Source organism: Perognathus longimembris, chromosome 19 (genome assembly GCF_023159225.1).
Source record: "Perognathus longimembris pacificus isolate PPM17 chromosome 19, ASM2315922v1, whole genome shotgun sequence".
In the NCBI taxonomy this organism is placed as follows: domain Eukaryota; kingdom Metazoa; phylum Chordata; class Mammalia; order Rodentia; family Heteromyidae; genus Perognathus; species Perognathus longimembris.
The window spans coordinates 13,870,526-13,897,243 of NC_063179.1; positions in this window are offsets into that span (position 1 = coordinate 13,870,526).

The window sequence follows — 26,718 nt, forward strand, 5'->3', positions numbered from 1 at the left end:
TTCTTTTTTGCTGTTATTGTTTCATTTTTTTTTTTTTGCTGTGCATTTATTATAGTATTTTGTTGCTGATGTTGTTGGGATTTTTTTGACGTTTATGCATTTCTGCACAATACTTATATTTCTTAATTTTATTTGTCTGTATATGACAATCACTTTTGTCACTATGACCAGCACACCTGAAAAACACCCTAAGGGAGGAAGTGCTGATTTTTCTCTTACGGTCTCGGTTTCACACAATGTAATGCCTGCTTGTTTAATCAGAATAAACCCAAGCAGAATAGCCATGAAGCCTAGGGCAAAATGTGTTCACCTTGTGGCTGAAAGGCAGAGAGAGAGAGAGAGAGGCTATGTGACCAGGTACAAGATACAGGGTTTGAAGTGAAAATCCCAGGAATGGACTTCCTCCAGTGAAGGCCTGCTTGTAAAGGTTCCAGAATGCCGCCCCTCCCAAAAGTGTGATGGATGTTTGTTTAATACACAAGGATTAGTATTCAAACATAAGCACAATGATCCTGTTTTAAAACCAAATTCTTTAAGTATTTTGCTGGCCTATTTTTTTTTTCACTTTCTTCCTCTTCTGAGCTTCTACTTCCAGATTCACTACAATATTTGATAGTCACATATCAATTCATAAGCACATGCTATTTTTTTTTTATTTTTTAAAATAGATTTGAGAGCCAGGCACTGGTGGATCATGCCTGCAATCCTAGCTGAGGATTGTGGTTTGAGGTCAGCCACAGCTGAAAAATACCTGTGAGCCTCTTATCTCTAATGAAGCAGTGAAAAATGGGAAGTCGAGCTATGGTTCAAAGTGGTAGAGCACTAGCCTTGAATAAAGAGCTCAAGGACAGTGCCCAGGCTCTGAGTTCATGCCCTACAACTGACACACACACACAAACACACACACACACACACACAAAAGATATATTTTATGTATAGCTATGTATAGTTAGCTAGATATAGATAGATAAATAGATAGAAACTCCTTAAAAACTAATTTCTCTTCTTTTACAAAATTAGTTTCTCTTCATCTCTTTGTTAAATTGTGTAATTTCTATGTTCTTTAATGAAATTTGTAATAATATTTACAATGAGATTTTGCATCAATAGATTTTAGAAAGTAGTAAAGAGATTTTTCCACACTAAAATTTCCTACCTATGATGTTTCATTTAATTTTATTAATATCTATTAATTGAAAAGTGGGGTGTGATTTTATAAATTCACTACTGTATTATTCTTTCTCCTTTTTTTCCTTTCCTTTTGTTATACATTTTTAAAATCTGATTCTTGGTTCTGTTTTCATATATGAGTATGGATAATTTCAGTCATATTCAACCCATTCAGTTTCAAATTTTACCTTCATCTGTCATGAGTTTCAATGGGGTCAAATAGTGTAACATTCTATACTCATATTATTTATTGTTTGTTTTTAGTACTATATCCCCCAAATGAGATCATGTAATGTGTCTTTCCCTCCATGTCTTATATTTTCTTAACAAGGCCACTGATATTTCCAACACCATATAGTAATATAGAAAAATATTTGAAATTGATTATCTGATGTTGGTCCAATATTATTTTCCCAGGCCAGTGATAATGTGATTTGGATTGCCTCAGTTTTGTTTTGTTTTGTTGTTGTTTTAATCCAATATGCTCTTATCATCTAGGATCTTATACTTAGTATGTCATTCTATTTTTTTGTAGAAATTCTCATTAGGATCACTTAGCCTTTTTTTCTATTAAAATATTTTTTACATTATTGTTTTCATTATTTTTACTGATATTTTAAAAAATATTTCATGCATTACCTTTAAATATATAACTGCATATTTTAATAACTCAGCTAACTCCACTTCATTTTTTAAGCAAAGTAACTCATTGAAGCTGGGTACCAGTGACTTATGACTTTACTTCTAGTTATTCAAAAGGCTGAGATCTTGAAGATTATGGTTCAAAGTCAGCTCAAGGAGAAATATCCTTGAAACTTCACCTTTGAATAACCAGCAATGTGCCAGCTTAGAGGTGAGTTATAAATCACCAACTGAGAAATCAAGTTGAATACAAAAATCAAACTGTGTAAGAATCATTTATCTCTCTTTCAAAGACACATTACTTTATTAAAATCAAAACTCTGAATATAAATCAAATTTATATATACAGATATACATGTATTCCATACATGTATTTATCAACATTTTAGATAGCTAGATATGATACATATACACACATTTCAGAAATAATTGTGTTTTAACTTATGAAAACAGTAACTGAAATACAATATGCCATATATTATTATAATTCACAAATAGAAACACATACTAAATATTTATGTTAAATATTTTAACCATGTATAGTAAATGTTACCATACACATTCTGGATGGTTTTTCTCTTAACATTCCCTGGCTTCCTGATAAATGCACCTCACTATTGTCTAAACACTGAAGAACTGCGATTAATCTGCTTTTTCATGCAGTTCACCCTTCCATACAAGCGATCACATATCCAATATTGGGTCTGTCACTTCCTGAGAAATGTTCTTGAGCACACACTCACTCACGGAACCAGTGAATGCTGAAGTGAGCAAATGAGCTACGAGATGAGGCAAGAACAGATGATAAAGTGAGATCTTTGGATAGGAGATAAAAAAAAAAAATCATAGGTTATAAACCACCAGTGCTTTTTGAAAAGTTCCAAATGGCCTGATTTCCAAAAGTATATTTAGTGGAATCAATTCTTTTGCAAGAATATTTGTTTAATGCTTTTAAGTAATGAGAACTAAATCTAAAATGTTATAGTAATATATGTCATATTCATTTTCATTTTTACAAATTAAGCAAATGTCGTATGCTTTTCTCTGAGTAAAATAAGTTTTCTATGCAGTTCATTGTATTCTCAAAACAAAAACTGACTTCTATATATTTGACTTCTTGTTTACAATAAAAAGATTCATTTTCTATAGAAAAGATCATTACAGAAATTCCAAATCTTAAATACTCTTTGTATATGAGAGTATAGATGAACATGAACACTGAATATTTTCTTACTTTAAGATCTTTGTTTATTATTTGTTAAAATATCCACATCCTTTCTGATTAAACAAATTTGTATGGATATTTACATTCCCATCATCATCTACTATATTCAATCTTTAAAATTGATTGTACATGCCACATTTAAAACTGTGCTTGATGGATTTGTAGCTCAGTTCTCTCTGCAGATGTCATTGTCCTATTCAGTGACTCTTTGATCCATAATTGATGTTACTTCCAGCACATTGCACCCTAACGCTACCTGGGAAGTAAAACGTTCTTGAGAATTGGCTTTCATTTCATTCTAAAAGTCTGATTGATGAAATTAAGCATGCAAACACTTAAGGAGCTGAATTAAGAGATTTCTACATAGAATAAACATCTTTTTATTATCTCCCATTAGATTTATTGCACGATGAAGCATAAAATCTAAAACAAACAGTTTTACATGTGGAATTTTAGCTTAAAATATAACTACCTTGGAAGGATTTATATACATACTGATTATCTAAATTTAGAATAAAGGGAGAAAAACTGCAAATTACTCTATTTATGCAAATTAAAGTACATTGATTTATTCTGAAGGCAGCATACAGTAATTAATTTCTTCCCTGGTTGAAAATTATGTAATGACAATATTATTAGTATCTGTTTTTTTTTTTTCCTGAGTGTAAACCGCTTTATTTTCCAACGAAATACATTTATTACACTTTCTGTATTCCTCTTGATTCCCCAGGTTATATTTTGTTGATTTGCACCATAAAGGGTATTTAAGAAATCATGAAGAATTCTTGGCATTAGAATCTTTTTTTTTTGAGACAAAGGACTCAAATGCTGTGGGACAGAGAAAAAAATCAATTTAGATTTCAAAATTATTTGGTGGAAGAAGTGGGAACAGTTATTTTTATTAATGTATGTTAGTAGCTCTACTTGTAAAATTTTGAGTTCATTAATTATAAATTCTTTTTTGGAAACATTTGTTTTTGCATCTGTGAAATTTAGTAAGGCTGTAGATTAATGTGATTGTCAACGTGTTTAGAAACATATTCAATTTTTAAAAAGTATGAGATATTGCGTTACTTTTTCTGTTCAAGAAACTGGGATTAGTATTGAAGTTTGACCCAGTTATCCCAATCAAGCTTGTGATGCTAATTGCACAGAATCGCTTCTCCAGAAACATCTGCAAAAGAGAGCTCATATCCATTTAACCAGCCACAAGCAGTCTGGAGGTGTGGATAAATGGTAGAGCACCAGAAATTGTGCAAGCTAGCTAAGGGAATGAAGGCCCCATCACAATACTGAAAAAAGAATGAAAGAGCGAGTTGCAGGGGGAGGGAGGGAAGCAGGAAGGGAAAAAAGAAATAAAACAAAGGAAGGAAGGAAGGAAGGAAGGAAGGAAGGAAGGAAGGAAAGAAGGAAGAAGAAAGAGAGAAAGAAAGAAAGAAAGAATGAAAGAAAGAAAGAAAGAAAAAAGAAAGAAAGAAAGAAAAAGGAAGAAAGAAAGAAGGAAGGAAGGAAGGAAAGAAAGATCAGTATCCTTGAAAACACTACAAGAAGGATTAGGAGAAACACTTGGGCTCCTCGGCCCAGCATGAAAATTCCTTTAAAAAGCCCAAAATTGCAACAATCAAAGAAAGGTTGGACAAAATGGGACGGCATCAAACTGCAGAGCTTCTGCAGGGCAAAGATCAAACTTTGCAAGATAAACAAAAAGCCCACAGCTTGGGAGAAGTTATTTTTTTTTTTACCAGACATCCAATGGACAAAGAGTTCATATATAAAATATACAAAGAGCCCCCAAAATTATTCCTCCAAAACAAATCCCCAAAGAACCAATGACCCCCTCAACAAATGGGCTAAATACCTAAAAAGAGACTTCTCTGAAGTGGAACTGAGAACAGCCAAGAGACACATGAAGAAGTGCTCTACATCACTGGCCATAAAAGAAATGCAAATCAAAACAACACTGAGATTCCACTTCACCCCAGTAAGAATATCCATTATCAGGAAAACTAATAACAAATGCTGGAGGGGATGTGACCAACAAGGAACTGTACTACATTGTTGTTGGGCATGTAAACTTGTTCAATCACTCTGGAAAGCAGTGTGGAGATTCCTCAGAATGCTCAACATAGAGCTCCCCTATGGCCCAGAAGCCCCACTTTTGGGCTTCTACCCAAAAGATTACAAGCAAGACCACACTAAAGCCACCAGCACAACAGTGTTCATCGCAGCATGAATTCTATGCCTCTGTCAGAAAGAACAACACTGCTCCATTCATAAGAAAATGGAAGGACTTGGAAAATAACATGCTAAGTGAAGTGAGCCTGACCCAAAGAAACATGGACACTATGGTTTCCTTCATTGGGAATAATTATTACACTCCTAGGATAATCCAAGCAGAAGATCACAATATCTCTATAGCTAGTTCCATACAAACTCATATGATGATATAAAGCAAAATGAACTCCAAGTTATGGAGACATTAGTATATCATTGTTGTTGTTATTTTCAACATGCCATGTGAAATTATGCCCCTTTCCTTTGCATTTCTTGCCCATGGTTTTATGTCTGATATCAATGTAACTGATTTTAGTACTCTGGATATTGTATATACGTGTATTGGAACTAGGGAAGGGAAAGAGAATACCAAAATCGAGAAACAAAGGATAAAAACACAAACCAATGCAAGAGCAATACTTACAAAACTATATGGTGTAAGCCAATTGTACAACTCATGGGTGGGGAGGGAGAGGAAAGTGGGGAGGGAAAGGATGGGGAAAAATGAGGGAGGAGGTAACAAGTTGGATAAGAAATGTACACATTGCCTTGCATATGAAACTGTAACTCCTCTGTACATCAATCACTAAGACAATATTGAAATTTTAAGAAAAGGAAGAGGAGGAGAAGGAAGGAGGAGGAGGAGGAAGAGTAATTAAGGAAGGGAGATAGTAGTTGAAGGGAAGGGAAGGGAAGGGAAATGAGAAAAAAAGTAAAATAGAAAAAGAAAAAGAATGGAAATTGAGTAACAGTTTACTAAAATGAGTGGTAGTGATTTGTTATTAAAATATTAAATTTTGGGCTGGGAATGTTGCTCAGTAGTAGAGTGCTTGCCTACATGCATGAAGCCCAAGATTTGATTTCATAGGACCACATAAACAGAAAAAGCCAGAAGTGGTGCTGTGACTCAAGTAGTAGAGTGCTAGCCTTGAGCAAAAGGAAGCCTGGTATGGTGCTCAGGCCCTGAGTTAAAGCCCCAGGACTGGCAAAAAAAAAAAAAAAAATGTGTGTGTGTGTGTGTGTGTGTGTGTGTGTGTGTGTGTGTGTGTATTCCAGATAAAGAACAAGGGCAAAAAACAGAACAGGTTTTGGTTGAATTGAATTGCTTTAGAATTTCTATTCCTATTTGAAACAGATGTGTGAATGTATTCTGTCAATAATGGAGAGACAAATTATTTTAGAAATATCAGAGATCAAAGATACCAGGAAAAACTGAAAGGCAAATGGATGCTAACATAAAGAGCAGACAGAATCTATTTTCAGGAAAACAAGGCAAATTTCAGATCAAAGACACAAGGCTTTTGTGAATTTTCACTCTTAAAAGACTATTAATATCTTTTTTTGGTCAATCTCTAGATTGGCTTCCCAATCTTAATTTTATTTCTTTTTTCTCTATGAGAAGATGTACGAGTGAAATTCCCCATGTCCTTTGAGGTAACAACTTTGATGTTAACTAAGTTCTAAGCAATCCAAGCCCTCACAGGTAAAATAGTAACAAGAAAGGAGAAAGATACAAGAAAGGAGAGAGATGCATACCCTCATGAGCTTATAGGATCCTACAATGGTGTTGCATTTTTACAAGTTCTTTTGGTGGTTCAGTGCATCATTTCCTCTTGGTCTTTCCAATAGTTTGTGCCAACATGACATTAATTAATGGGTGATGGATAGACTATTATAATTTTTTCCTCAGTAGAATTAAGGCCTCTCATGAGGCTTGCATAGTGCACAGCTAGATTAAAACCTCGTCTTTCTTTTCTGCCCTGAGAGTACAGGACTGTACTCACTGTACTGTACAGGACAACTTGGTTAAAACCTCGTCTTTCTATTCTGCCCTGTGAATACATGTGAGAACACAACATAGCAAACCCTCAAATATCAGATGCTGGATCCTACGTCTTAGGCATCCAGCCTACAGAACATTGGGGCATACATTTTGTTCTGTACAAATAATTTAGTCTTTGGTGTTCCATTATGTGAACATGCACAAAATAAGACAATGTTGAAAAGTGTTCTTTAGTTTAATAACCCATTCATTGGCTGACAGGACATGGAATTATTTCCATGTTTTTAAACTATGAATCAAATTTCTATAATAATTTTGCTGAAGTTTAGCAATGAATGGAACTTTGGTTCATGTAGAGGAATATCTATTATTCTGATTGCTGTACCACAGCATAAATATATGCTTAATTCCAATAAAGCTGTTACTCCAGCCAGGTGCCAGTGGCTCATGCCTGTAGCTTACTCTAGGTATGCAGGAGGCTGAGATATGCGGATCATGGTGTGAAGCCAGCCTGGACAGAAAAAGTCCAACATTTATCTCCTGTCACCCACAAACATTAGGAAATGAAGTTGTGGTTCAAGTGGTAGAGTATTAGCCTTGAGCAAAAGTCCTACGGGACAGTGTTCAGGCCCCAAATTCAAGTCCTAATTCTGGAGAAAATAAGAAAGTAAGTGTGTGTGTGTGTGTGAGAGAGAGAGAGAGAGAGAGAGGGAGAGAGAGAGAGAGAGAGAGAGAGAGAGAGAGAGAGAGAGAGAGACTCAGACTGATTTCCAAATCAGCCAAACCATACTATTTTGTATTCCCAATACCATGATGGATCTGATACCCTATATCCTATCCAGCATCAAATATTCTTGTTTGTCAACATTATACATTTTGGCTATTCTAGAAGGTATACTTATGATTTTGAAATCACTAAAGCTGTATTAAGTAGATGATCATTTTATATGCTTTTCTTTGTCTTTGTAATTTTTGGAGAGACGTAATTGCTCAATTATTTTGCCCAGTTATCGCATTGTTGAGTTTTAAGTATTTTAAGTACTTTATTTTAGTGTAATTATCAGGTCTATGTTTTTATTATTTTGTCATAGTCTAAACTGCATTCTTACTCCCTTGGCAGTGTTTTTCACACAGAAAGAAATATGATTTTATTAGTTTATGCGTCCTTTCTCTGTTTCAAGGATCTTGACACTGCTTCTATATTTATTAACCTGTTATTCCCTTGATCATTTAGGTTTTATTATACATTAACTTCTAGGAGTTTTATCAGTTTAGGTCAATAAACTACTGTACATTGGATTTGTGAGAAGAGTCAGATATGTCCAAATTATTTGATTCTTGTCTCTTTTGTATATGGAAGTTTAGATATTCTAGTATATTTTTTTGAAAAAAAAAACAACACCTTTCATCATTCTGCTTTAGCTCTATGTCAAAAATTTGTGGACCATGTTTATGGAAATCTACTTCCAGTCCCACTAATTCTTTCCATTTAATCTATTTATTCATCATTTCATCAACACAGCACTATCCTGATAGCTGTTCCTATATAAAATATCTTGATATCAATTATCATTTGTTTATTGACATTGGTCATCAATATTTTGTTATCTCACCTGCAAATTTGGTTCTTCATATTAACTTCTGTCTTCCATTGCCTTCAGTATACCTTCACGGGACTTGAAGATTTCATTAAATACACATGTCCAGGTGAGTAAAGCTGATAGCTTGAAAATACTAAATATGAAATAGAATCAATATACATAATTCTTTTTGTTTTATAAATCATTGATATCTTCCTTTTACACAGAGGTAGAATGTAATCTGTGCTAGGGAATTTATTGAAATGGATTATAGTATAGGTTGAATTGTGTTTGTAATTTTAAATTCCAATTGTTTATTTTTGCAACATAAGAAACTGATAAGCATTTGCGTAGTATGTTGTATTATATAACTTGATGAAAGATATTTACTAATTCCAATATGTGGTTAGTTAATTTGTATGTTGCTGGTCATCTCATCAATAAACAGATATTTTACTTTTTCCTTCCCAGTCAGTAATTCTTTTTACTTCTTTTATTTGCCTTATTGCAGTAAGAATTTAACCAAAATGTTCAGAATGAGTGCAAGAGAAAACATGTTGCATTGCTTTTGTTGTTGATATTTTGTTTCTGATGAATTGTTATAATTTAGCTTTAGTTTTCCTTTGTAATGTTTCTAATTACTTGTCATAAGTTTGAGGTTATAGTGCAGTTTTTTAGATATACTCTACATTATTAAAATTGCATGTATTCTCCATAAATTTTTCTGTGCTACATTTTACACATTACTCAGCAATGGTAGATGAATTTTCATCCAAATATAGTTCAAATATATTTTAAATGTATCCTGAGATTTCTATTTTTACCCATTTAGATGTCTATAACTTAATTATCCTTTATTTTGAAGTATCACGCCTGTCATTATGATGCTGATTTTGGGTTTAATTCCATGGCAGCCGTCTGAGGCAGACACTATATGATTCTGTTATTTTACATTTGCTGAGGTGTGTTTTGTGGCCCAGAATAGAATCTATCTTGGTTCCATGTGAACTGGAGCAAAATGTGAACTGTATGAATTCTGCTGTTGTTAGATGAGGTGGTTAGTAGACGTCAATAGTGTTTAGTTGATGGATGGTGTTGTTGCTTTGCAGTAAGTTCTTACAGGCCTTCTAACTTCTGTTCCTGACCTTTTTCACAATGCATTTTGAAGGTTCCAAGCAGCACCATGAACTCTCTCATTTCTCTATGTAGTTTTCTCATATTTTACTTCATATGTCTTGACATTCTATAGTCAGAGATGTATCTATTGAAAAATGTCATGTCTTAACATACTTGATCCCTTTTTCATTAGACAATTCTCCATTTTCTCTTGGGTACATTATTTCTTTGAGGTCCACTGTGTTTTAAAAAATATAGATTTTTATATTCTTTCTCTGGGTAATATTTTTTCTCTTTTCATTTATTTTGAGTCTCTATGTGTCATTCTATCTACCATATTTACTAGAAGACTTTTTGAAATCATATAAGTAGCTTTTAGCTTCAGTGGGTTGAAAATATGAGTTAATGTTTTTCTTAGTTCTTAACAATAACCATTCATTTAGTTCAATCAATATTTATATTTTTGTTTTGTTTGTTTTCCTTATCAATCATTTAAAAATATCTTCTATTTCATGCTCATGTTTGAGTTGAAAAATTTTATGTGATCTACTTTTCTCTGTTTTAGCATATCAGATTTGTTTATTCAATTAGTGTTTTATTTCTTATGTATATATGTGTGTGTATTTAAATAATGCAAGTTCACATTAAAATAATACTATACAGTATCTGATTAATTTAAGTAACTTAGAATGATCAAATTCCCTTAATCTCTTTTGCATGTCTAGGAGTATTTTTTTCTGAATAATTACTTATTTATTGTCAAAGTGATGTATAGAAGGATTACAGTTTCATATGTAAGGCAGTGGGTCCATTTCTTGTACAATTTTTTACATCCTCCTTCATTTCCCCTTCCCCCCCACTTTTCCTCTCCCCCATTGAGTTGTTCAGTTGGTTTACACCAAATGGTTTTGTAAGTATTTTGCTGTTCCTTATAATCAAACATAAATAGCATGCATACACCTTCATCAGAGTAAAATAAAATTTAAATATCTCACTATCATTTGCATCTATTAATAGGAAATCTATTTATATTTAGACTTTATTTTATCATTACTTAGATATTTTACTATCTCTGCTGTACTTCATTGCCTTCATAAAACCCTAGTTTCTAAATTATATTCTTTTGTTTCTTTCTTTAATACTTCCTTTAACAATTCTTTCAGGAATAACCTACAAGTAACAAGTACCATCTTTTTTATTTTTATTTTTGCCTATCCTGGAGCTTAGGACACAGGCCGTGAGCACTGTCCAAGGCTTCTTTCTGCTCAAGGCTAGCTATATTATATCTAATATATTAATTATAAGGTGTGTGTGTGTGTGTGTGTGTGTGTGTGTGTGTGTGAGTGAGTCAGTCATGGAGCTTGATGGGGCTTGAACTCTGGGCCTGGGAGTTGTCCTTGAACTCTTCAGCTCAAGGCTAGATTTCTACCACTTGAGCCACAGAAGGGCTTCTGGTTTTCTGGTGGTTAATTGCAGATAAGGGTCTCATGGACTTTACTGTCTGGGCTGTCTTTGAGCCATGATCCTCAGATCTTAGCTTTCTGAGTAGCTACAGTTGTGAGGACCAAAGTTATGAGCATCTGGCTGTGCAATAAAAACAAACAAACAAACAAACAAACAAAAAACATCACAGTGTGAATTTGAAGGTATGTCAGATGAAAACTACTGTTACATGAAGACAATTTATTTAGGGAATATTGGGTTTGTTGGAAATAAGGCTAAATTTAATAATAGTTGCTAATTATTTGAAATTTTTAAACATAAAGCAGTGATACTTCTATTGTTTCCAAAACATAACATGCCAGATCATAAATATTGCCTTAGAATTAGTTAAAGGAAAGTTTTGTGGAGAATAAGAGAGCCTTCTCTACTAGGTAACTTACTTAAGCAATTTCAGGGGATCCACTTCTGGAAGGAACAAGCAAAATTTATAAGTAAACCAACAAATTTTCACTCTAAAAATTGCATTTGTACATAATCTTAATACACCAACCAAACTACAGTGACTTGATTAAAGATAACTTGTTTTTATTCAAACATAGGCTAATTTTAACAAATTTTGTAAAAGTTTCTTCTTAAATAAAATTATGTAGAATCATTTAGATAATTTATTTTCCCTTCCCTTCTTGTTCTCATAGAACATTTGGTTTCAATTCATCATTAAGTTTAGGTTATATAATTCCCTTAATTTGTCATTTTCTGTGGAAAAGAAAGAAGGAAACTGAGTACTGGGGTCAGCTTTACTCTATGTGCTGTGTTTTGGTGCTGACAAGAATATGTAACAGCAACATCTATAGAAAAAAACTGTAAAGTGAATGAATGAAGGAATGAATGAATGAAATATGGGCCACTCTAAAATTCCAATATTTTAAGACTTCAGATATTCCGAGTCATAAATATCTTCAAAATAGTACCAATGTTAAATATGTTATCATCTCAAATTCTGAGAAAAAAATAGTTCAATCATTTCATTGTATCAAAATATTAAAACTATATCAACACAGAAAATTGGCAAATACCATCCTCCTGTACATTGGTGTATGGAACTAAGAAAACACAATGTCAAATATGGTTATATGAAGTTTTGTTAAAAGAACTGGTAGAAATGCCTTTACCAAAATAAAAAGACTATTTTGCCCTTTCAGAAACCTGTGAATTTTTTTTCTTCAGTAGAAAAAGTGGATTGTGTTTTAAAAGTAGATATGTCTGACATAAATACAAAAGTTCCTCATAATAGTTTCATATTTCTAAATGACAAAAAAACAAAACATGTAAAGAGTGAACCTAGGGAAGTTTTCCACAGTAGTAAGACCTTCCCAAAGGCTCTGCTGGGAGCACATTTCCCTGGTAGCTTCTTGCTGGAATTGGTGGTTTGCTAAGGACTTTGATGTCTTAGTTCAATGACTGTCTTGAGCAATCGAAAGTGTTGTTCTTCGTTGTGTGGCATGATGGGAGTGAAAGTTATAGTGTGCTTTTTTAAAAATATGTATACTATATACAATCACATACGATTATGATCAAATTTAACTTTTGAAATAAAGAATATTATGAAATCCTTTTGTCAAATTAAAATTGCTAATCAATGGAAGTTTACTCTCCCTTCTGCCTTCTCTTCTATTCATCCTCCTCTTTTTATTTCCCCTCCTCTTTTCTTTGTTTCATTTCCTTCCTTCCTTCCTTCCTTCCTTCCTTCCTTCCTTCCTTCCTTCCTTCCTTCCTTCCTTCCTTTCTTCTTTTCTATTTTGGTATCTCTCTTTTTTCTACCCAGTTGAGGTTTACGTGTGTGTATGCTATATCATTAACTTAAATGTTTTGAAATAATTGAGTAATATTTTTAGGATATAATTTCTAATAACAACAGGTCATATCTTTTTTCTAAATGTTAGCTTTGATAACTACAAAAGAATACTAATTTACTTTGGGGGTGGGGGAAGGGGAATTGTGCTGGTGCCTGGTGCTGGTGCCTTGTCTCTGAGCTACTTTGTTGATGATTAGCACTCTACCATTTTTGGTGTTTAATTGGAGATAATATTCTAAAAGACTTTCCTGCTCAGGAACTTCAAACAAGATTGTCAGATCTCAGGCTCCTCAGTAATGTAGGATTAGAGTTATGAGCCACTAATACAGAATTGATTTTAATTTTTTTTAATTTTTATTATTTATTTATTATTATTTTTTTTTTTTTTTTTTTGGTCAGTCCTGGGCCTTGGACTCAGGGCCTGAGCACTGTCCCTGGTTTCCTTTTGCTCAAGGCTAGCACTCTGGCACTTGAGCCACAGCGCCACTTCTGGCTGTTTTCTGTATATGTGGTGCTGGGGAATCGAACCCAGGGCCTCATGTATACGAGGCAAGCTCTCTTGCTACTAGGCCATATCCCCAGCCCCTGATTTTAAAATTTTATATATAATTATTTTGGTATAATGATTTATTTAACCTATACAAAATTGGCATGTCTAGAAATTATGTGAGTATTATTGAGAGTTAAAGGTAATATGAGTTGAATATTTTAAATATATTTATAAATAATTAAATTCTTTAACATCTTTCCTGAACTTTAGCTAAAAATCGAATAGATTTAAACAGTTTTAAACTTCAGACTATTAACTTGGAATATATACAGAAGTAATGGAATTAACAATCATTTAAAATGTAATAAAATAGTAAACATGAAGTATGAAATAAAATTAAGGTGCCTAATACGAATTATCCAATAAACTAAGTTATCTTTAGAATATTGAAACTATAAATTTTCCTTAAATCTCTAAACTATTTGAAATGATTTATTACAGAGTCTTACACCAAAAATTAACCCCTACTTATTTACTGAAATGACAGAGCAACAAAAAATTGAAAGAATTTGATATATTTTGCTATTATTTAAAATCTCTAGATAATCAATTTTCCTGAGTACATTACTGCACAAATGTGTGTGTGTGTGTGTGTGTGTGTGTGTGTGTGTGTGTGTGAAGGGTTTGAAAAATGTAATGTACTTCAAGTGAAATGAGAGACAAAATTGGTCATAGTTCCAAATCTCTTCTACTTTTTTTTTTTTTTTTGGCCAGTCCTGGGCCTTGGACTCAGGGCCTGAGCACTGTCCCTGGCTTCTTCCCGCTCAAGGCTAGCACTCTGCCACTTGAGCCACAGCGCCGCTTCTGGCCGTTTTCTGTATATGTGGTGCTGGGGAATCGAACCTAGGGCCTCGTGTATCCGAGGCAGGCACTCTTGCCACTAGGCTATATCCCCAGCCCCCCAAATCTCTTCTACTTTTAAAAGAAGCTTATGTTACATAGCTCAATAGGTGGTTTGGTAAAATAAAATGTTTTTTCTTTTTTTAATTCTGTGGCTGGACAAGACATTATATTTGCTTTGAAATTTCTCTTATATGTGTTTTTGTCATTATCTAAAATTACTTTTACTAACATGCTATGCACAATAATAAAATTTATAATATTAAAACAATTGAACTGTAAGATTTGACATCAAAATATTCAGTCATTATTTTGTTAATTTTAGTGTGCAGGGCAATGCTTAGGCAGTATCTTATGTTTTTAAGCTTCAAAATCATTTGTAGATTTAGGGCAAAATATAACTTTATAGTGGATATGATTGATGACTTTAAATCATTTTTCTTCTATGGGTATTATCTTGTCTGATTCCATATTGAGTGAAACAAATGACATTATATACAGTTAGAACAAATTTTAGTTCAGGTATAAAGTAAGGAATGAAATCTGTTACAAGAGAATTTGATTTGTATATCTCATTCATCATATTGTCACAGTGTAGGCAACATATTCCTACTCTTAAACAAAAACTTCCTAAAAACCTCTGGCCATATTTTATATGCCTATTAGCAGAAAAGTACTGAAAATAGCACCTTTTTAAAGTCATATTCTTATTCTATTAAAAAGACTTTTTAGCAATGTGAAATAAATATTTTTCTTTTATGTAGCTTGGTAAATATGGTGATTTTGTTTGTTTTCTTGTTGTTTTTTTAAAGAAACTTATGAGCTTCTTATTTGTAGAAATATGAAATTTTGGCAAAATAATAGCTTAACGTATCTATTTCTTCTTACCTTTTTTCTCCATATATCTAAAAACTTTAATTTGATTATCTTCACCAACCTGTCATTGTCATTCTATGAAACACTTTTGGATCTTATTCTATTAATTGCCTGCTACTGTGCAACAACTAGCACAATTGTGTTTACTCAAAACCAACAAAACCATACAATTCAGAAGAGAAAGTAATCTGATAAATCTCTCAACATATTAATTCAAGATCAAATGATTGTTAGCCTAAATTACACATTCTTGATCATTTTCCATGTATTGTAACATTATCACAGGTATCATATCTCATCATGTAGATAGCTAATTGGAATTTGGCATGGATATGAAAGGGTGGAGTTTTCTGAATCTTCCTATTGTTTAAAGTTGGAAAGCACTTTGAGTTTATTTTGGAAATTTTTAGAAACACTGTGACCCAGAAACAATTGTAACTGGGCTGGGTCATTTGAAGACAACATTCATGGTCACCGCTTGCTATAATATGTTGGAGATGATCATTCAAAACTTCCTAGCTTGGTGGGAGAATGCTTGACTACTATGCATGAGGCCCTGGGTTTGATTCCTCTCTTACCATATAAATAAGCTAAATTTAAAAACAAACTATAGAGTAACATAAATGAATAATTTAAGGCAATGGAAAAGGAAATTCCTTTCAGGGAAAGTAGATGTCTTTGATATTGATTTTTTGGTTACAATACCAGATGGCAGGTCAGAAAGTTCCAAGGTTAGAAAAAAAAAAATCAGATTATTTGAATTCTCATAATGGCTAAGAGGAATTGATGTGATCAAGAGATGGTCCAAAGTCTTTATAAGTCTTTATAAATCATTGAGAGAGGATTTGGCTAGCACATATCAGACTGTATGTTTGATTCTCCATTACCAAACATAATAAAAAAGAACAGAAAATTGGTGATGATATAAAGCCTGTGAGACTTGTTTTAAAGCATTGTGGGGTGAATATCCATGCTCTGTGATAGGAGAGCCGGAAGATTAGGGAAGGGGAAGAATTTAGGGGTTATTTGTATGTCTCAAACTGATGAATCAAGTTTAGAATGAGAATTGAATTGAGTTCTATATCAGTCCTAATATTCAATATAAGAAATGAAGTGGAAACAAAAGAAGAATGAGAAGCAAATATGAATATGTAGAAAACAATGAAAATTTACCATTGTCCATATGTTAATCTTAGCATGTAAAATTAATACAACTTCATTTGAGAGACATGTAGAACCTAAGAGCACAAGAAATTGGTCTTCAACTTGTACATTTAGTGCAGTCCAGAATTCCTCCTACCACTACCTGTTCTTTACATCCAAAGCATTTGTGGGGTCCACATCTGTCCTTTGAATTGAGATGTTAAGCAAAATTCCCAAGAAAATACTTCTCAGTGAAAAAATCATTTGGATTCCATATCCATGACATTTTATGTATGTGGTTGCATGTAGTGAACACACTATGATTGTGTGTAGTGAACAAAATGTTGGCAAGGGCAGTTGTATTAAAAAAAAAAAAAGGAATAGAATGTGGGGCAAACTGTCTTACCCAGTTCTCAAATTCAGAATTAATTTATCTTCTTCCTAGGGAGAGAGGAATCTGCAGGACTTGGTGTTTATCTCTTGCTGGGACATATGCTCAAAATCTTTATGAAAGAGCTTGTATAAACTGTTTGATATTGTGAAATATTTTCCAAAAGCTTTGTAATACACACAGACCAAGAGAATATATGTCATTTCAATATATCAAAGATCTTATTGTATATTGGTATATTTTCTAACCTTTCTGTTTAACTACCAGTCTCCTCCTCCTCCTCCTCCTCCTCCTCCTCCTCCTCCTCCTCCTCCTCCTCCTCCTCCTCCTCCTCCTCCCCCTCCTCCTCCTCCTCCTCCTCCCCCTCCTCCTCCTCCTCCTCCTCCTCCTCCCCCTCCTCCCCCTCCTCCTCCTCCTCCCCCTCCTCCTCCTCCTCCTCCTCCTCCCCCTCCTCCTCCGCCCCCTCCTCCTCCTCCCCCTCCTCCTCCTCCTCCTTCTCCTCCTCCTCCTCCCCCTCCTCCTCCTCCCCCCCTCCTCCTCCCCCTCCTCCTCCTCCTCCTCCTCCTCCTCGCCTGAGCGCTGTCCCTGGTTTCTTTTTGCTCAAGGCTAGCACTCTGCCATGTGAGCCACAGTGCCACTTCTGACTTTTTCTGTTTATATGGTGCTGAAGAATTGAACCCAGGGCTTCATGTATATGAGGCAAGCACTCTTGCCACTAGGCCATATCCCCAGCCTCTTCTCTTCTATTTAAAATAAAACATTTTGCCTCTGATTTTTTTTAAACATATTACTCTAAGAATAGCATCTTTGAAAGATTTGTTTTAATGATGTCAGTCACATTTTTACCTTTAGACCTTCATACAATTCACATTGTTTCCCTGACCATGTCACACAACCAGAAAGTAAAGGATTCACTGACCAAAAGAAAATGATCTCACAAAGTAAGACAGTACTGTAATAATTAGTACTTACAGAGTATTTTGCATTGACATATGTATTACAAAACAGAATAATTTAAAAAAAGACTTTCAAGAATCTAGACAAAAGAGGATGAAATAAATATCTCTGACTCAAAGCAGCTCAGTAACTAGTAGGTAGCACACAGAGAAGTGTCTATAGAAAATTTAATAACATAGAGAGTCACCAGAGTCAAGAGTGGATTTTCTATGCCAGTTTAGCTTCCTAAACCAGAAACTTGAAGGACTTGATTCATCTGAAGAGAAAATCCTGGAGAATGAGTCAAGATATCCAAAGTAATAAAGGTAAAACAGTAAATCTCCTGAAAGTGCTACAGATGAAATACTGTAGAGACTGATGTGACACAATGTGAGACACCTTGCTCTTCACCCTACTAAGTGTCAATGTAGGACAGAGGGAGGTAAACTGGAAGGAAAGGAACAATAAAGTGTGAAAGAAGATTGTGCCACACTGTGAAGGTGGTAGTCTTTCAAAGGTGATACACAGTTGCACAGAACATTTGAAGATGACTGATAAAACCTATGAATAATTTTTTTAATTTTTTAATGTATTTATTTATTTATTAAACAAATTTTTTTGACAAGGTGTTGTGAAAAAGGGGTACAGTTACATAGTAGGGCAATATGTACATTTCTTGTGTTACCTTACACAGTGTTTTTCTTTCCCATCCCTAGCTCAGGTAGACATATATACAATACGCAATGTACCAAGAACATATACAGTAGCCACGTGGCCTACGCCAAAGAAAATTCACCTAGGGCTTTAAATGTAATGTCTACAATAGACACTATGTCGACAATAGTCTTATATGAACGTACATACATAGCTTTTGAGCTATTGTGATCCACTGAAAGGTCAATTTTTGACCTTTATATGTTGAGTAGTTGTTTGGTTTTAGTTACATAATGTAGGGTCGCTGACCCAAACCTGTGGGAAATACCATTTGACAAGAGGCTTTTGGTTTCACAGACCTGGCCTCTACTGTATCCCCCTCCCCCCACCTTAACAGTCATATATCAGGGAGATCATGCCCCTTTGTTTTCTGTGTTCTAGGCTTGTCTCGCTCTACATTATTTGTCCAAGTTCTGACCATTTCCCTGCGAATAACAATATTTCAACATTCCTAATTGCTATGTAGTATTCTGTTGTGTATAGGTACCATATTTTTTGGATCCATTCATCTGTGGAGGGGCTTCTGGGTTGTTTCCATATTTTGGCTATTGTGAATTGTGCAGCAATAAACATGGAAGTACAAATGTCTTTTTGATATCTTGGGACCTGCTGTTCAGTATAGATGCCTAAGGGGAATGGCTGGGTCATAGGGTAGGTCTATATTGAGCTTTTTGAGAAACCTCCATACTGTTCTCCAAAGTGGTTGTACTAATTTGCACTCCCACCAACAATGGAGAAGGGTTCCTCTTTCCCCGCACCCCGCACAGCATTTGTTGTTGCCTGAGTTCAGAGTATAGGTCATTCTAACTGGGGTGAGGTGGTATCTCAGGGTTGTTTTTATTTGCATTTCCTTTACTACCAGGATGTTGAGCATTTCCTCATATGTTTCTTTGCCATTTTTATCTCTTCTCTTGTGAAGTCTCTCTTTAGCTCCTTTGCCCATTTCCTAATTGGTTTACTGGGCTTGGAGGGGCTTAGTTTTTTGAGTTCTCTGTAGATGACAGATATTAGGCCTTTGTCTGTTGCTGTGCATATGAATAATTTTAACTTCATAAACAGAGTAACATTGTAGGCTACATAGCCACTGAACTAACTTCTACACACTTGAAATAGATTTCCTCTGTATCTACAAAGCATGTAGGATGTATGTATGAGTACGTATTTCTGTACTTTAAGATTCTTTTATAATTATTTCTCTTTGATTATGCTGTGAAAACGAATGAATTAGCAAGTATGTATGGTTAATATGTAACTAAAAGGTATTTAAGGAAAATTGTAAATCAGTATATTTATTCCATATTGGCCTGCAAATAGAAAATGAGGTGCTGGTCTTTATTAAACAACAAACATTATTCCTTTGGATTACTGGATTCTGAAGAAGTACTAGGGCCTACATTTAACCTGCACAGACAACATATTGAGAACATAGAATTAGCACTCATTGTTTGCACATTGTACTATTTTTGTAGCTATAATAAAGATGACAAATCAGACAATGACTACATTTCCACTTGGACAATGTCTTCTTTACCCTCATCCTAGCCCCTTCCTACATCTCCATCTCTTCCTCCATTCGCAGTGAGCTCCACTGCTCAAATTTTCACACATTGCCCCTCAGTGTATGTTTGCATATTTTAATAGCCATAACAGAAATGAATAATGAGAATTCTACATATCAGTAATATAAGTTGAAAAGTATATTTCTCATCCACCTACTTGGGGGCGGGGGGGATTCAGTCCTATTCAGTTCTTTACATCTGCAGGGGATTAAAGATACAGAACAGCAAACCAAAGGGTAAAGGCATTTATAGTGGCAGTTCTCAACCTATCCTTTGAGAGAATTACTCACTTGTCTGAACCACATATTAAATTGACAGGAAGATGCACTCTATCTATTTACTGAATGCCATTAAAAATCACACAATGACTTATATAGGTCTATATTATCAACTGATTCGTATATTGATCAATCATCAATCAATTATATTGATCTGTAAATTAGCATAAAAATGAAGAGCTGATTATGATATTTCATTCTACCACATTTGCCTTAAGTGCCAGGTGGACATGTAAGGAAATAGGAAATAAGCAAATTGTTTAAACCTGTTTAATGACAGAAATCCAGAGAGACAATCAGTTACTGCTAGCCAGAGTGATCAATGAGAGGAAGATGAGAAAAGTTGAAGACTGACAAGTATCAACTAGATATGACAAGTGGGAACTCCTTAATGATGTAAGAAATGAATTTAATAAAAGTTATTACTGCCCTAAAATATATGATTATTAATAAATAATAAAATTCAGAATTTTTTCCTATGCTGATATAATTAAAATTGATTATGCAAACTAATTTCTTGATAGTCTAGGATGATTGAAGTGTATGTCAAAGTGTAATTCTGTACTTTCATTTATGATAAAGGTCAAGAAAAAACATCAGATTTAGGTATTGAAAACATTAGATCAGTTATCAATAACTTCAGTAAAATGTCTATTGGTTTCAGACTCAGAAATGTCATTTCCTAATTTTATACAAATATATACTTAAGCCACACATTTCTAACAAAACAGTTCATGTATCTAATTTCAAATATTATCATATTTCAGAAATAATTATAATAGTTTTATTTTCTTTAATGTTAGAAATATTTAATGTAGTTGAACGAATTTAATACAGAAGAATAGAATAACATAAGAACAATGTGTCTTTATATTTTTCTTGATTCTGTTTAAAAATATTACTTAATTTTATACTGATGTTTAACTGTTCTCATTCAAAATATCCAGTATGTGCACATTTTATTTTTCTCACTTCTTTATTAGCAAAGTGATATACAGAGGTGTTACAGTTTCATATATAAGGCAGTGAGTACATTTCTTGTTCAGCTTGTTACCTTCTCCCTCATTTTCCCCCATTTCCCCCCTCCCCACTTACCCATGAGTTGTACAGTAGTTTACACAATATAGTTTTGTAAGTATTGCTGTTGTTGTTTTATCCTTTGTCTCATTGTTGGTGGGAATGTAAAGTGGTCTCTTTCCCTTCCCTAATTCCAATATATATATATATATATATATATATATATATATATATATATACAGTATCCAGAGTGCCAATATTAGAGTGATATCAGGGGTAAAGGACGTGAAAGAAAGGCAAAAGAAAAAGGCATAATTTCACATGGTATGTTGAAAATAGAAACAACAATGATAAACCACAAGGAGTTCATTTCCCTTAGCATCATCTTATGTGTTCATATGTGCACAGTATTGAGCTATTTTTTTGTTGTTGTTTCTGTTTTTCCTTTTTTGCCAGTCCTGGGCCTTAAACTCAGGTTCTGAGCACTGTCCCTGGCTTGTTTTTGCTTAAGGCTAGCACTCTTCCACTCTAGCCACAGTGCCACTTCTGGTCTTTTCTATATATGTGGTGCTGAGGAATCGAACCCAGGGCTTCATGTATACTAGGCAAGCACTGTTGCCACTAGGCCATATTCCCAGCCCCAGTATTGAACTATTGTGGTCTTCTTCTTTGACTATCCTAGATGTGTACTAATTATTCCTAACATTGTGCATACTTCTTTTAGAGTGATGAAGGTAAATGTTCTCTACAGAATCTTGAAATATCCTGGTTCATTGAAATGATGTCCATGTGATTACAAGTATGCTTTTTCATTTTTTTATATTTCAAAAAGGACTTGCCTTTATACTTTTTCCTTTTGATGAAACATTTCTCAGAACTACTTTCAAGTACTCTGATGACAGATTAATTCAAATCAGAATTGTCTTTCCTTTTTTTGTGTGTGTTTCTTGGGTTTGAAAACAGCCTTAATTTTTCTAGGCGGGCACACTATTACAGATCCATAGCCCTTGACCATTTTGCGGGCTGATTATTTTTGGAATATGATCACTTTCTGCCCAGTTATTCATGAATGAGCCTACACCACAATGTTTCTATTTTACGCTTCCTCCCTTGCTGATACTATAGGAATGAAACATCTTTTCCATCGAAATGATGTCTCATGAATAATTATTTTGGTGGTTGGCGTCTGTACTATCTTGAAACTGAATCAACCTCCCCATCTTATTCTCCCATGTAGCTAGTATAACACGATTTGGTGCCCACACTCCCAGCTATTATTGGCTGAAAAAGGGGTCTCAATTTTTCATTTTATGGTGTAAGTTGGCCTCAAACTATGATCATCTAGATCTTAGACTAAGCAGCTGGGAAACTATGAGACATTGGTGCCTGGCTCTCCTAAAAAGTGTTTGATCAATATAGAGTCACTCTGCCACTGAGAACTATATACAGATGTTGATTCAGTAACATTGTTTGCATTTCTAAATATTTGCAAAACTTAGAGGAATAAATGATTATCATCTTTATTACTTGGGTTTTATGGTAAAGGAAGTAAAATGGTAACCAACTCATTGGATTTTCCTAGGGGCTGACACTTTTTTGGAAGAACTGAAGGATTAGCAATTTGAAGTCTTTTACAGTGGTAGTTGATTCTTTTTTTTTTTTTTTTTTTTTTTTTTTTTGCCAGTCCTGGGCCTTGGACTCAGGGCCCGAGCACCGTCCCTGGCTTCTTCCCGCTCAAGGCTAGCACTCTGCCACTTGAGCCACAGCGACGCTTCTGGCCGTTTTCTGTATATGTGGTGCTGGGGAATCGAACCTAGGGCCTCGTGTATCCAAGGCAGGCATCCTTGCCACTAGGCTATATCCCCAGCCCGGTAGTTGATTCTTGATTGAGACTTTATTTGGGAATGCCATTGCAATATCTTCTTGTGCCTACACATATGACTATGACTTCTTCATAACATGGTGTCTTTGTGTATATCTCTTAAAAATTCACCTTTAGAGCAAGTATCATATTTTCCTAACATTAAAATAAAGAGAATAATGAAAGTGGATACATGCTAATCATAAGAATTCTATTTTAATGAAAGGAATTACATTATCATATTCATTAGTTATGATTATTTTATATGGACAAAATGTTATGACAATTAAATATTTTAATTGTGATTACTGTTTGTTCAATAGGATAAAATCAAATAATTTTAGGCTACATTCAATTGTTTCAATAAAATTCCATTTCAGGTACATGTGAGGTTCATTGAAGAACGGAACAATAATGGAGGGATGATGTATACAGTGACAATTTATCAATATTTTGTTTCAAAAAATGATTACTGATTTTTAAATATTTATTTTTCAAACACAACTCTACTACTTTCCACAGGCTTTTGCTTTGAATTAAAATTAAGTAATCTCAGAAATAGGAACTTATTTACTAACAATTTTAAATGCCAGAGTCTAAAATCAAAGTATGGAATCCATACTTCTCTACCCTCTGGTGGCTAGCTTGTGTATTTGGAGAAACATCTCTCTGTTTTCTTCTTCTGTCAATTCAGCATAACTTTTATTAATCTCCTTTTTCTTCTCTTCTCATTAGACTTTGGATCCACCTGAATAATTCCAGTATGACTGCTATGGAAATGCTTACTTACTGACACTAAATGTCACATCTTCAGAAACTATATTTGTCCACAAACTTGACTTGTTATTTAACATATCTTATTACAGTTATTACAGTATATTATATGAGCTGCCATGCTCATAATTAAAAATATACTTAAATCACAGTGCAATGAAATATGGCATGCTTGCAATTTTTTTACTCAGTAGCTTATTGAAATAATTTTACTATCAAATATGTGATCAAGAATTAAAGGTGATACCAGGTAAATACATATTTAAAAAAGTAGAATTCAACATTGATACTGAAGATTTAGATTTTATTAGATCTGTAAACTATTTACTATAGTAGAACCAATCTCAGAATATTGAGTAAATAAAACAAGTGAAGTCTAATTTCACAGAAATGAGAATTTATCACTAGAAGAGAATTGTATGAATCATAAACCGGAAGCAAATAAAATTTAAATAACTGTTAAATTGAGTCCTATGGAAAGAATCAGAATAATCTGTCTTCTATTTCATTTATGTTGCATCATTGTGTTTAATATCATATCCTCAAAATAACTCCCAGCATAAGAAGGCTTTATTATATTTATAAAAAATTATCAAACAACAGCTTACGTTAGAGCTTAATTTACTTTTTTTTGCTCTGGGAAATTTACTTGGGCTTCTTTTTCTAGTTTGGATTATTTTATACTAGATGATAACTTAAGGGGTGAGAAATACCTAATACATCTGGGGCAGAGAGAAGGCCTTTACAATCAAGTGTACCAATTAAAAGTGTTAAACTCATACTTGCAAAAAACTTATCCCAAGGGTAAGCATTGACTTGAATTATTTATTTGGTAATATCCATATATTTTCTTAAGTGAACTCAACATTGAAGAAGTTTTAAAGTTTAAAAATGAAATATATGTATATTTCCAATAATGATGTAATGTTAGTTATCACTGTTATTATTAATGTTAGACTATATTTCCATTTCAAATTTGTGCATTTCTTATCATTCCCTTATTTTTAACTGTCTGAAACCATAAATTAATAAAACTATCACCCAATATTCAGATACAACAACTGACTTCTTCATTTGCTTTTGAGTCTGTAGGAAAAAGATGAAGTTAATTTCCTTAAACGAATTTCTTAAATTTCTATGTGAAATAATGGAATAGGCATGTTGTATTTAATTTCATCATAAAATTGATGGAGCAGTTTTACCTTAGCTAACGAGTTTTTTTCTTGATTTAAAATCAGTACATACTGCCTATTATAAAACTATGTCATGAAAAAAATTACAGGCTTAATTAATTAAATATAAAGTTGAGAAAATAACATGATAACTAGGATTATCTATTTTATGAGTCTGTACCACAAGTAGATATAATTGAAAAAAATTAAAATTTGATAAAAAATAGCTTAGTATTTTTAGAGTATGGAGTTAAGGTATGATAACGCAAAATTAATAAATTAGTCATAAGCACATTGAATAGGCAGTGTGAATTCATCTGGCTTTCACTTAAACATTTTCTTTAGTTATTGGCAAAAACATTCTTTTACAAATAAATTTCTCTAAATTTAAATCTTAAAATGGAAGTACTATCAAGACAATTGAAAAAGATTCAGTCCCTTCTCATACTTTGTAGATAAGAATCTGCTAAATTAATGACTGATTTTAATTTTATTTTGACTTGAATATATACATGGGGATTGAATTACAACAAAAATTATAAATCAAACAAATCAATGATATGTTTTGGAAAAGTTACAATCTCCATTAAATTGAGTATTCCAAAAACTAATTTTCGTGTTTAAAAGTAACACATAATTTGTTAAATAAATATTTTTTGGAAATTCTGAACATTCAAATGATGCACAGAACTTTCATTTGTGTTTTGTTTGCTCAAAATTTTAACAGTATTTCACAAAAATTTCCTTCATGTAATTGAGTATAGAAAATGATTTATTGATAATTGAGAGCACTTAAATCTTAACTTATTCTATTCTTTTGAAGTAAATGATAATATATAAATGGAAAATTAAGTAGTTTTCAAGTTTTCCATAATTACATACACCACTTGACAATTAAATCTGATTGAAATGTACTTGTACTGGAAGAGATTTATGTTTATGGGCACTGTCATAAAACTAAATTGTTTCCTTGTTATATTTTACCACCAAGTAATGGTAAAATTAAATACGTTCTTCACCGTCTTACTGAGTCACAAAGGAGTAGGATTCTGTGGGAAGGAAAACAACTCCATCTTCCTCATGTCTAGTTTGTTGTTATTTTTGCTTGGTTGTAATGTTTATTTGTTGCTGCTATTATTATTAATAATGGTTATAATAATTAATTGATTCTTTTGGTGCAGGTGCTGTGGCTTGAACTCAGGTCCAAGACATTATTCCTGATCTTTTGTGCTCAAGGCTAGAGCATTTGAGCCACAGCTTCTCTTGCTGTTTCTTGGTGGTTAAAGGAAGATGAAAATTTCCTGGAGTAACCTGCCCTAGTTAGCTTCAAACTCCTCACATCTTAGTCTCTTGGGTAAATACGATTACAGGTTGAGCCACCAGTACCCAGTATGGTTGTGATTTTGCAGTGCTGAGGAATGCATCCAGTTCCTTGAACAGTTGAGACAAGGGCTGGGCTACTGACCTATGTCTCCAGCTCCTTTTGTCTGTAGGTTCGGTAGGTACTTTAAAATCAACT